Genomic DNA, 13,845 nt, shown 5'->3' with positions numbered 1-13,845 from the left:
CTGTAATTTTCTAAGGAAAAAGTATGTATATGATCTATTTTCTGAGTGCCTGCAGGCCTGAGAAATGTAGATTTAATCCCACAAATGATTGGTATTTTGGTTATGTATAGGATTCTAGTGTAGATTTTCCCCAAGGATTAAAGGGCATTTCACCATAGTCTCCTAGCTTTCAGCACTGCTGTTTGGAAGTCTAACTCCATCCTGCTTCCCAATGCTGTTGGCTGACATGGTGATGGCAGCCATGGTTTATTTTAATCTAGAATGTTATTGGATTATCTCAATTTATGGTGTTCTGAAATATAAAGATACATCTTTGTGTGAGTCTACTTTTATCTACTGTCCTGGGCGTTGGAGAGACATTTTCAATATAGTATTTCATGCACTCTGATTATCAAGATTTTTTATACCACTTCTCTCGATTTTCTCAGTCCTCTATGAAGACATTATTGGTGTGACTGTGGAAGGTAAATACGAATAAAAAAACCCCACATGACAGGCCTTTAAGCTTATTTAGTTCAGAGGGAGTATACATTCCTTTTGTTTGCATTTCATTAGTCAAATCAAATCACATGAACAAGGTTTTTTGTCAATGGATAAAATAAATTATCCTCCAAGGGCCTCATGGGGAGAGCCAGTGAATACTTGAGCAAAAATGCAATCTACTACACTTGGTGTCTGTTCATACTTACAGTACCTGTTAGGTTGCTGATAGGTGAGCTTCACTGTCTAGTGATAGACTGGGGTGGGGAAGGGCCACCTATTTAACAAGGGGACACCCTCAGTTTAACATGTAGTGTTTTTTTTTCACTTGTGGTTATCCAGTCTCTTCAGAGAAGAATCAATAGACTTCTGCTTGGGAGAATTCGGCCTAGCTACAGCCATTCTATGAACAGAGAGGACTAGGAATGCAGGCTTTCAGGGAAATCACTTTTAGTCACATAACCTGTCTCTGTTTCTTAGTCCACTTGCATCTATAATTGCCAGTTCTGTTCTATTAAGTTTCTCCAGAGCATAACTCTGTGGCCCCCTGCCTGGTGGTATTCATCTGGGTAGGTGGGACTATGGCATGATCATACATAGACTTGCAAAAATTGCACTGATTTCAGCCTCAGACTCATTCATCTCACTAATTTAGGAATTGATATCTCCAAGCCCTAAACTTTCTACAAGCCCAGGGCCAAAGAGTGACTCACTTCATCTACTTTTCTCCTACCCATGAATCTGCATCTTGGTTTCAGGCATTCACCCAGTTGAGTTCACTATTGCTCTTCCATTGGTTTTTCTATTTATCTGCCTTTGTCCCATAAGTTTTGTCCTTGTAAGTTTCCATCACTTTATATTTCTTAGTATCATTTTAGTAGCCATTTGGGAGGAAGCAAAAATAAGCACATGTGACTGGAACTCAAAGTGTAAAGGCTTAAAGAGTGTACAAGTGGGTGAGCAATGTTGAAGAATTTGAAACACTCCAGAAGAGGTAATAAAGCATTACAATAATGTTCCAATCAACCCTCATACTGAACAAGAATGATGACAAAGATCAAGAATGGAAAGGATGAATACAAATTGGAGCAGGGGAGAGGAAAATTCCTTAAGATAATGAAATGGACATAATGGTGGAGAATAACCAACAGGCAATAATTAACATAGAAAATGAGAAATTTGATTAAATAAGCAAAATAATATCTTAATAATAATCTTAACGAGCTCTTATAAGTTTGTCTTTTTATATAAGATAAAGCTACTTAAAACAGATTCTGTAATATGATGTAGACCTGAGGGTAGAAAACATGTTTTGTTCATTTTTTTACTTTCACTGCCTAGCAGAGTACCTGAAACATAATTCAATTGCTATTGCTCAAAGGCCTTACTGTCTTCTTGATTTAATGTAATTGAAGGTCATAATACCAATTTAGTAATTTTAATTCAGAAAATTTGTGAAATAGAAGTCTGGCATCTGCAGAGCTATTCAGACAGTTTATTAAAACACAACACAGACTATATTTGGAAAAGGATCCCATGCCCAGGGAAATATGGTGATGTTTACATGTCTTTCATTTGCCAAACATTGTATATTGCTTCTGAAATTGCTCAAAAACTATGCTCTGTTTGATAATTACAGCCAGAATTTGAGGTAGCATCATATATCTCGCATAAAAGAAGGACGGAGGTTTTATAAAACAATGAACAAAACTAAAAGAATTCAGACTGATTCATATTATTATGGACACAGGAATCCATTCAAAAAAGATATATTGAGCACCTGTGTTCCAGTACCTACATGTTTTAGGTAGACAGCATGAACAAAATAGGAAGAAAGCCCTTCCTTAATAAATGGATATAGAAGTGGTGGTAGAAACACACACACACACACAAAATCAATAAAATGCGTAGCGTATTGGATTTTCATGGAAGTTATGGTGAAAAATAATGCAGGGAAAGTACTGATAAAAGTGTTCCTGAAAAGCATTTTGAGTAAAACCTGAACTTGTTCATGGTGGGGAAAGAGTCTTCCCAACAGAACAAATAGAAAGTACACAAGTCATGTGGTGCCCCACTTTTTATTTTTTTAAAGGAATTAAAAGAAGACTAGTTTAACAAAAGCAGAGTGTGGGTAGGGATGAGAAGTAGAAGATAAGTAAGATGGATGACAGATGAATAGATAATATAAGAAACTTAGAGGCCATTAAAAGAACTTTGACTTTGAGTGAGATGGAAACCAATGAGGATTTTGAGTAGCAAAGAAAAACCTCAAGAACTCCTTTTACCTGAGTTCACTTCAACTTCTAATAGGAATTAGATAGGTTTGTAAATCTTAGTGGAATAAATTAATATAAGTATCCAGCCACAGCTGCTACTACGCCTGTTTGAAGTTGAACTTCTATTACTGTCAACAAATTCGTTCTCTTGAAAGATTAACTGCATTAATGGTGTCAGATCTTCAACGCTGCTCATATCTGAGCCCTTAGTCACGGGAACTATCAGGGCTTCCCATTCTATCATTGGGTCTTCTTCTGGCCACTGGGAGTTACAGTGTAATGTATGCAGGGTCTTAATATACTTGCACGCTTGCAGTTTCTTGCTCTTGCAAGAAACAATCAGGGCCATAAAAACATACTTTGTGTAGCCCATAAGAGAACAAATGACATGTGGAATAGAGCTTAATTGCCTGTTTCTCTAGAAGAATCCATCCTAGATCAGCCAACAGCCAACTAATCTCCAGACATGTGCATAAATCTAGTCAGAGCCAAAAAAAACCTGTGTATGTGACCCATGGCCAAACACAGGTTCATGAGCGCATACATATGGGATCACCTGGGCCAATCCCAGATCTGTTGAAGGAAACAGATTTATTGACTAAACAAATGCCCCTGAGATTTTTGGTTGTTTGTTGTAGAGCATATATAGTAAGGATATCATGCATATGTTAAAAACTTTAATTAAAAGAAGGAAAATGCACATAACCAAAATAAAATAAGAGGGTATAATAAAAGATTAAAAAAAAGATACTTAACATTTGAAAAGGAGATCATGTACAGATATATAGGAATAGTGTATAATCTGTTTGTAAATAGGAGAAAAAATAGTGCATTAATTATTTTATCAACAAGAATAAGCAAAAAGCACAAAGTATAACAAAATCCAGAAAACTATAGAAAGTGAAAGTGTAAGTTGCTCAGTTGTGTCTGACTCTTTGTGATCCTAATAATAGGATCTGTAGCCTGCCAGGTTCCTCTCTCCATGAAATTTTCCAGGCAAGAATACTGGAGTGGGTTGCCACTCTCTTCTGCAGGGGCTATTTCTGACCCAGGGATCAATCCCTAGTCTCTTGCATTGCAGGCAGATTCTTTACCATCTAAGCCACTAGGGAAGCCCTATAGAGTAAAACTACAGACTAATATTTATATATGTTGATCCAAATTCCTAAAACTAACGAAGCTCTTATCTAATACAGTAAAATAATTTATTAAAACTTTAAAAAAATCTATTAATATAACACATAAAATTAAAAGGTCAAATAAGGAATAACTATGTCATCATTTTCAAAGATGCCAAAATGCATGTAATAAAATACAAATATATTTTTGTTTAATACCATTACAAAAAAGATGACTATAAATATGGATTTTCCAAACATAATGAAGGATATTGATTTTAAGCCCAAAACTCAACGCTATAACTCGTGGCTTTCCCATTAAGTCAAGACCAGAATGAAGTAAAAATCTGTGATAGAATTGTAAAATGACCTCCAAGTTTTTCCTGCCCCCTGGTATACACATCATTGAGTGAAGGCAGAACCTAGGTCTAAAATGGGGTATCACTGTAAGGACTGGATTATTAATCAACCGATCTTATATTATTAAAGAGAGATTATCCTGGTGTGACTGGTCAGTAAAACCTCAGACCTACTGGCATAACAAATGTCTTCTTTGTTAAGCCACTATTTTCGAGAAATGTGTTATGCAGAAGTAGAAAACTAAAATAGATTTCACAATATCACTAATATAATATAGTAAAAATAGTGTATTAAGAGAAACTCTGTGATAATAAAGTGAAAATTATTTAAATATGAAGTTATTTATAGATATGGAAAATAACATTAGAAAAAGGACCCAATCCTTGGTAGTGATAAATTTTATAAATAAAAATAAGCCAAATTAAAAATATACTGTGGGTCTAGATTTTAACAAATGTGTGAGAAATTTCTTAATCCAACACCCTCTATGCTTTCTATAATCCCTTCATTTCCATTTTATTAGGAAAGCCTCCCTAAAGTTTATTAAATTGGACTCAATCTTGACATGCTCCAAGTGTTCCATATATCCTTATTACTAATTATGGTGTTAAAAATGGTATCTTTATATGAATTGCTCTTTCATTATTATCTATTTCCTCCCATAAAGGACATAATCTTTTTTTTAATATGATCATTGTTTTTCTCCCGTGTGTCTGTGAGTTTAGCCTGCAAAAATTATGTGATGAATGTTTACAAATGATAAGATATCAAATATTCCTAAATTAGTTTATAAATTCAAAAGAGTATCAGTCATTAAATAGTACAGGTGACCTTCAACAGAGACACTTCATCATTTAGGAAAAAAAAATCTACAGAAGATGAAGATAAAGATAGACTATTCAAATGTATGTGTATGCAAATGTGTGCGTTTCTGCGTTGTCTTATTACAAACTTAATTTCCAAATTATCTCACATTATTTAATTGATGACTACATAAAGACAATGTGGCAAAAAAGAAATTGTGATCAAATTTGATTAACTTCTAAATAGAGATAAGGAAATACAGAAATAAGCCATTCAAATCTAAAATAGACTATCAGATATAGGGTAATAATGCTTTTAACGACACACATAGGAAAAAAATCATGCCTAGGACATTTTATTAAGGAAAATGTCCTTTGTAAGGATGGAGACATTAGTAATACCATTTCCAATATCTATGGAGGGGACTCTAGAGGGTAGAGCTAATGAACCAGAAAATTTCTTAAAAACAGGGGAAAAGACAAGAAACAGTGTACTGTGTGAATAGGATATCTTCTCATAAAAAGAGAGAGAAGGTTAGGGCCAAATGAAGGAGAGAACAAAGGAAATGAAAACAAAAATATCAGGGAGAAAAATGCAGGAGATAAGTAGATTAAACATGGGAAGGAGGAGAAAGGAAATCTCTAAAGGTGAGGAAAAGGTAAAATACCCATTACATGAGGAGCATAAAGTTGTCACAGATGGAAGGAAAAGATCAGAGGAAAAAAGATAAAAGAGATGATAAGTATAAATATACTGGCAATAGAGCAGTGATTATGAAGAAGGAAAGGAAGTAACTTAGAAAGTAGAATGGATAGTTCGAAGAAAATCATTGTGTAGGAATTAGAGGGAAATACACGAGAGAGAGAGACTGAGAGAAGGAGAAATGCTGAGAGTGAGACGGCCCAGAGGAGAACGAGTCATTACGGGAGAGAAAGAAAGTGAGAAGAAAAGTGAAAGTGGATGAATATGAAACACGGGAGGGGATGTATGCATAAATATGGGGGTGATATTTCCAAGCAATTATATGGAAGCAAATCAACATTTTCATGACACTCTTCCTACTAGAGGTAATGGGTGTTTATGTGGTCAAAATACTCAAGGATGTTACCCCTGAAAATGATCACAATCCTGTTACAATTCCTTTTACATATCAGGTACATAATAGTGGTTAATCCTCACTATATTTAGTCATTGATTTCATTTATGAAGACAAATAAATGCAACGGATGGCAAAATCAATTGTGTGTGTGTTTCTGTGTGTGTGAGTATGTGTATGTGTGTGTGTGTATGTACAAGGCTGTCTCTCCACACACCTTCCTTTCTAGCTCTGTTAGGGGAACCCACTGTGGATTCCATGTAACAGCGTGAGGAATTAATGATTAATAAGGGAAAGTGTTTTGAAATCCAAGGTTCTTCAGGATTGCTAAACTAGCAACCTCAGGGAACAAGAGCACACGTGCTCTGGTCCTACCTACAAATGAAAAATGCGGAGTGTTGCCTTTTCCTCCTCCATCTTTCTATTGAAGAGGAAAATCTTTCAGAAGTTAGTGGGGACCTCAGTGTCTGGTGCTAAGTTCAAGTCCCATTCAAACCTCAGCATTCTCTCCAGATGGAGCCTAGGAGCCTTCCTGAATTAACATTTCATTTTTTTATCAGTGATAGGTAGACTCCATTTGGAGGGATGTCTGTAGGAGTTTTTAAAATGGTTTTTATGTCCCCTTTGCCTCGTTTTTATGGGAAGGTCACATATGTTCCGTACTGCTCTGGACTTCTGAATAAAAAAGACAGTTCTAAGTATTGTTTCAACATGCACAGAAGTCCATGTTCACTGCGCTTATTGCCTTTGTCTTTCTTATGCAATCCTTCTACTTTCCAATCCATTTTTACCGACTTTTTAATTTGGTCTTTAGTAATATGCAGCGATCTCATCAGAAAATACATTTAGCAAAATGGCTAAATTACTGGGTTAGAATTTCATTTTCTTTGGCCTTTTAAGATAGTCTAAGTAAACTGGCTTTGGGGATGATAGAACTCTTTTATCAGCATACAGCTCACCATTCTGTGTTAAATTATTTCTTGAAATAGTTAGTTGGTGAGAATAATATTGAGAAGAGAAACATTTAAATGTGTTTGACTAAGCTAAGAGCTCTAGCATATATTTTAAATTAGTATGTTTAGTATTATCACCCTTAATTCAGTCCCCACAAATATACTGTGTGATGGTACATTTTTTAAATAAATAGGGACCAGAGAGTGGAATTTGCTGACACCAACTGAATAGCTATTTTATGGATTTTTTTTTTTCTGTTTAAATGAACTCCTAAGAATAAATGTAGAATACTCTTGGGAAATGGACTGCCATGATTCAGAAATCTATATTAACACATCTTAGAGACAAATTCTTGGTCTAAAACTCCACCCCAATCCCCAGGTGCAGCATAAGTGTGAAATATCAGAGGCAGAAGGCAGGCAGCAGGGCATGATGATGACATATACCCAAGCACAGGTTCCACTTCATGACAGCCCTTCCTTTATGGTCTGCTTCTGCTCCCACATGAAAGAAGAACAGTCCCTGGAGCCAATTTCAGCATCGAAGTTTAGTGCTCAGGACTACACACGCTTCTTTAAAACGTGTGATCTTTGTCTAGCATCTCTAAGATCGCCTAAATGTCTGACCTTCTCACTGTTGTGATCTCTTCATATTCTCTTACAGAAAATTGATGTTACCTTATAACCCACTCTTTATTATTTTTTTTTGTCTTTCCATTGGCAAAGTTACACAATATGGAAGTCAATACCAATAATGAAATATAATTATGAGTATACTACTGAATATTATAAAAAATATGAGGAATAAAGCTACTATATGAAAAGGACCACCACTCCAAAATGGTAAAATTCCCTCCACTTCTTTATTACACAAAAATAAAGTATGTGGGAAGATATGCTATTTCTGTCTGTTTCATCTCACAGAGTATGATTTAGCTCATCTACACATATTCAGCCCATTCAAAGTTTTATTTTACATACATACACATAAATAATCAGGAGGAGGCAATGGCAACCCACTCCAGTATTCTTGCTTGGAAAATTTCATGGACAGAGGAGCCTGGCTGTCTATAGTCCCTGGCGTTGCAAAGAGTCAGACACAACTGAGCAACTGAGCATATGCACACATAATAGATATGCAAACAAATCCCTCAGTTGGACATACTGTCATACAGATATGAAATTTCACAGGTTAAGCAGCTGCTCCCCGAGGAACTAGCTCAGTTTTCATCCCACTGCTTATCCCTTCAGTGGAATTACTGGGATCTATTCATGCAAGAAAAATCCACTAAAGATGGGTGGTAGATGCTATTTGGTCCCCATTAGAGTAAACTGTTTTTGCCTCAAGTGAAAGAACTGAGAAAAAGAGGAAACAGCCTGATATGTCATATTTAGAAGCTGAAGCACATTTATTGTGACATCTGATTCGGACACAACTGAGCAACTAAACTGAACTGAGCTGATGATCGTAACGTGCCTTGGTACCATATTATTTGGTGTGTCATTCTTAGATCTTATGTTGCCATAACAACAGAATATGTGTGTGTGTTTAGTAGAAAGACAATCCATTTTTCCCCCAGTCAGTTTTTTTTCTTTGATCTGAAGAACTTGCTTCTTTTCTTTGAAGTTGTTCACAATAGGGCATGATAGAAGGAGCACAGGTAATAATTACAGAAACTTCAACAGAAGAAACAAAATACATGTTTTAAATGAAAGCTTTAAACCCGTTGCCTTATGTCTCAGGACTGTACAAGATGACTGAAGTGATTTCTGCCTGTATCTATCATAATGCCCTTTTCCCCTTATCAGAGACTAGCCAAAGATACAAAGGTTATGCCTTTCTTGATGAATCTATGTGACAGGGGCAAATTGCCTGTTTTCTTTTGTTTCTATTTTTTCCTAAAGAGTGCCAGAGGCAGAAAACTACTATGCTTCACTAGTGACTCATAAGAAAACTTAATAGAAGGTCTCTAATGCCCACTGGCTCTCCAGTAGCTGATTGATATAGTCCCAGACTAAGTAGGCTACCTTCATGGAACCAAGCACATCAGAGCCACAGGAGGCAGTGTGAGGGAAGGGTCCCTTGTACTCTGCCATATTTAAGAAGACAATATTTTGATATTGTTACCAGTGAAGTGACTATATTTGTGGGTTTTTTTTATCTTGCTGGCTTAAAAATAGTTATAGTAGAGTCAGATGTCCCTGTGGAATTCCTTTCACAGACTGAAATGCAGTTTCAATAACAAATAATTCATGATCATTTGGGGAAGTTGATATTAAATAATTCATGCAAATATTTAAAAGTACCTAGAAAAACCTTAAGAATCAATGATGCATTGTGTTGTGCGTGCTCAGTCAAATCCTACTGTTTGTAATCCCATGGACTGTAGCTCACCAGGCTCATCTGTCCATGCAATTTTCTAGGCAAGAATACTGGAGTGGGTTGCCATTTCTTCCTCCAGGGGATCTTCCCAAGCCAGGGACTGAACCCATATCTCTTGCATCTCCTGCATTGGCAAGCAGATTCTTTAACACTTGCACCACCAGGGAAGCCCATATTCAATGAATTCTATAATTATATGCAGATATGTGAAAACCTTTTCATACTGTTCATGGGTTTCTGATACTGGGAAAGATTGAGGGCAGGAGGAGAAGGGGATGACAGAGGATGAGAGGGATGGATAGCATCACTGATTCAATGGACATGAGTTTGAGCAAACCCTGAGAGATGGTGAATGACAGGGAAGCCTAGCATGCTGCAGTCCATAGGGTCATGACTGCAATCCAAACAGTCGGACATGACTTAGCGACTAAACAATAACAAATGTGAAAACCTCTGAAAAGAGTTCCTTGGGCTACTGCTGAGCTGATGACTTAAGCTCTTAATCCTTGGAAGTCATCATTCTTTATTTCAATGTTGTGCAGAAGAGTTCATCAAGTTTGTTTTTGGAAACTCTCTTGCTAAGTATCACCTATCAACTAGACCAACACAACTCACTATTGAGAAGCATTATGCAGTACTTTTCAGCATTTAACATGGTGATGCTGGATTGAGAGTAGTCATAAAATCATTCTGTTATATAGTTTACAACTTAAAAAGAAACTTTATGCATATTTCCAGGGTTAAGTATGTATGAAAATGAAAGTGTAAGTTGCTCAGTCATGTCCGACTCTTTGCATACAGTCCATGAAATTCTCGAGGCCAAAATACTGGAATGGGTAGCCTTTCCCTTCTCCAGGGGATCTTCCCAACCCAGAGATTGAACCCAGGTTTCCTTCATTAGAGACAGATTCTTTACCAGCTGAGCCACAAGGGAAGCCCAAGTATACCCACTTAATATTTGATATGACTATCTTATCACAACAGTTCTCAAATCTAACTGTGCTTAATATCACCTTATATGTCCACAGGCAACTCAGCCCTGGTGTTCTGATTCAGTACGAAATGGTGGGACCCCCAAATCTACATTTTGAAAATTACTGTCTGATACATACTAAGGTATGGGAATTACAGTTCTATAGCAGTTCCTGTATTTAAACTTAATATGACTTTGTAGTGAGAAGACATTTTTCATTTTTTAGTTTTTTTAGTTTTTCTCTCTTCTGATATGTTCATGTACATGTCTCTAAGAAAGAGATAGTATGGCCCTTCACATGATAAAATATAGGAAGTACTGTATTTCTTTTCACCACAATTGGAAGATAATGCCAGAAACATTGTTAATTGGAGAGAAAAGGATTCTGTGATGTTTTACAGACTTTTCATCACGTCATGCAAAAATCACTGAATTTAATTTTTTGAAAAATGTTTTCCTCTTGGATCTTATCAAAGCATCTTAAATACTGTGCTTCATTTGAATTTATCTCAGCAAAAATCAAGGTTTATAGTCCATCATGGTAGCCTACTTTTGTATTTCCATGATTGACTTAGTCATCACTATAATGTTAAGTAATTAATGAGATATGAAGAGTGAAACTATTATGAAGCCTTAAGTCATTTAAAGTCTATTTAGTATTATTACATCTCTGACAGAGGAAAATAAAATCCATGATGAAAATGAGAATTACAGCCTCATTTAAACTAATTTGACTATGGTTTTTAAACATCTTTTGGATCAACTCGTTAGCCCTGCCTCATGACTGTCACTCTCAGAACACAGGTGATTTGGAATAGCTTTACAGTATTCTGCATAACTCCTTGGGTATATCTGAGAGGACTATAGAATGTATGGAACTGTTTCTAATGCATATCATGTGGTCCTCTATATTAAATTTGGTTAGCTGACTCCATGTTCTCTAGCATTCTAGGAGCACCCCTCCTTTCAAAACAAGTTCCCACGGACTCTTTTTTTCTTTTTTTCAAATGATGAACTGGGAAAATCCTACCTGAACTGGAAGAAGGACAACTAACAGCAGTCCCATGAGAGAAACCAAACATCATTGAGACATGCGACATTCTATCCAGTTTGTTTTATAGGAAATGGTTCACAAAGCTGCTTGAAAAAGCTGTTTCCCTGGTTACAAAAGTAAAACTGTGACAATCATTTTGATATCCCCCACCCCAAGATACGTGCATCTTTTTATGCACTCTAACATGTTTCAGTATGCATGCAAACATGTCCTCTGTTTCTCTCAGAATCAATCCAGTTAAAACTCTGGGTTTTTTTCAGATTTTATGAACCATGAACTTGCAGATGTTCAAGCTGGTTTTAGAAAAGGCAGAGGAACCAGAGATCAAATAGCCAACATTCGCTGGATCATGGAAAAAGCAAGAGAGTTCCAGAAAAATATCTATTTCTGCTTTACTGACTATGCCAAAGGCTTTGCTTATGTGGATCACAATAAACTGTGGAAAATTCTGAAAGAGATGGGAATACCAGACCACCTAACCTGCCTCCTGAGAAATCTGTATGCAGGTCAGGAAGCAACAGTTAGAACTGGACATGGAACAACAGACTGGTTTCAAATAGGAAAAGGAGTACGTCAAGGCTGTATATTGTCACCCTGCTTATTTAACTTCTATGCAGAGTACACCATGAGAAATGCTGGGCTGAAGGCAGCACAAGCTGGAATCAAGATTGCCAGGAGATTATCAATAACCCCAGATATGCAGATGACATATCTGCATATTTTAAAGTGAAGAACTAAAGAAAGCAAAGAACTAAAGAGTCTCTTGATGAAAGTGAAAGAGGAGAGTGAAAAAGTTGGCTTAAGGCTCAACATTCAGAAAACTAAGATCATGGCATCCGGTCCCATCACTTCATGGGAAATAGATGGAGAAACAGGGGAAACAGTGGAAACAGTGTCAGACTTTATTTTTCTGGGCTCTAATATCACTGCAGATGGTGATTGCAGCCAAGAAATTAAAAGACACTTACTCCTTGGAAGGAAAGTTATGATCAACCTAGACAGCATATTGAAAAGCAAAGACATTACTTTGTCAGCAAAGGTCTGTCCAGTCAAGGCTATGGTTTTTCCAGTGGTCATGTATGGATGTGAGAGTTAAACTATAAAGAAAGCTGAGCACCGAAGAATTGATGCTTTTGAACTGTAGTGTTGGAGAAGACTCTCGAGAGTCCCTTGGACTGCAAGGAGATCCAACCAGTCAATCCTAAGGGAGATCAGCCTTGGGTGTTCACTGGAGGGACTGATGTTGATGCTGAAACTCCAATACTTTGGCCACCTAATGTGAAGAGCTGACTCATTTGAAAAGACCCTGATGCTGGGAAGGATTGAGGGCAGAAGGAGAAGGGGATGACAGAGGATGAGATGGCTGGATGGCATCACTGACTCAATGGACGTGGGTTTGGGTGGACTCCGGGAGTTGGTGATGGACAGGGAGGCCTGGCGTGCTGCGATTCATGGGGTCACAAAGAGTAGGACACAACTGATTGACTGAACTGAACTCTTAAAGAGATCATAAACTTCATGTAAGAATAAATATGCCACAGTGATGCTCCATTTTATCACAATAACTACCAGACTGAGAGGGGTTTCCCTGGTGGCTCAGATGATAAAGCGTCTTCTTGCAATGCAGGAGACCCAGGTTCCAACACTGGGTCTGGAAGATCACCTGGAGAAGTAAATGGCAACTCACTCCAGTACTCTTGCCTAGAAAATGTCATGGATGGAGGAACCTGGTAGGCTACAGTCCATGGGGTCACAAAGAGTTAGACACAACTGAGCAACTTCACTTTCTTTCTTTACCAGACTGAGAAACTGAGTACAAAAATAATATCAATAGGCAGTCAGGATGATTAGATTGTACTCTCGTCAATCTGAAGTGATATACTGAGCCAGCTTTTGTATCACTCTCAGCCTCTATTCCCTTACAGGAAAATCAGAATAAAAATGCCTACCCTCTGCTTTAGGACATTACTATGAATTAAAAAAAAAAAAAAAGAAAGAAAGGTAACTAATGTGAAGGGGCTTTGAAACTGTGAATATAGGAAAAATGGTGGTTTTAAAATAAGTAATCTTTAGACCGATTTTAGATTTCAGTTTTATAGAATGGAAGAGTAAACAAGCTATTATGTACAACAGATCTATACCAAAAAGCAGTATCAAAATTTACATATGTCTTCTGTGAAGTGGTGAATAACGCCAAACAGTTAGGAATGCTGTGAGAATTAATGAGATGTTTATCTTTGAACTGTCTCTCCCTCCAGCTTCCACTGCCTAAAACTCATTCTGTCTTCCAAATCTATCCAACTCAAAGCTTTTAAAAGTTTTACACATAAATGCTTGACAAAAACAAA

Source organism: Capricornis sumatraensis, chromosome 6 (genome assembly GCF_032405125.1).
Source record: "Capricornis sumatraensis isolate serow.1 chromosome 6, serow.2, whole genome shotgun sequence".
NCBI classification, from domain to species: domain Eukaryota; kingdom Metazoa; phylum Chordata; class Mammalia; order Artiodactyla; family Bovidae; genus Capricornis; species Capricornis sumatraensis.
This window is presented reverse-complemented; position numbering follows the sequence as displayed.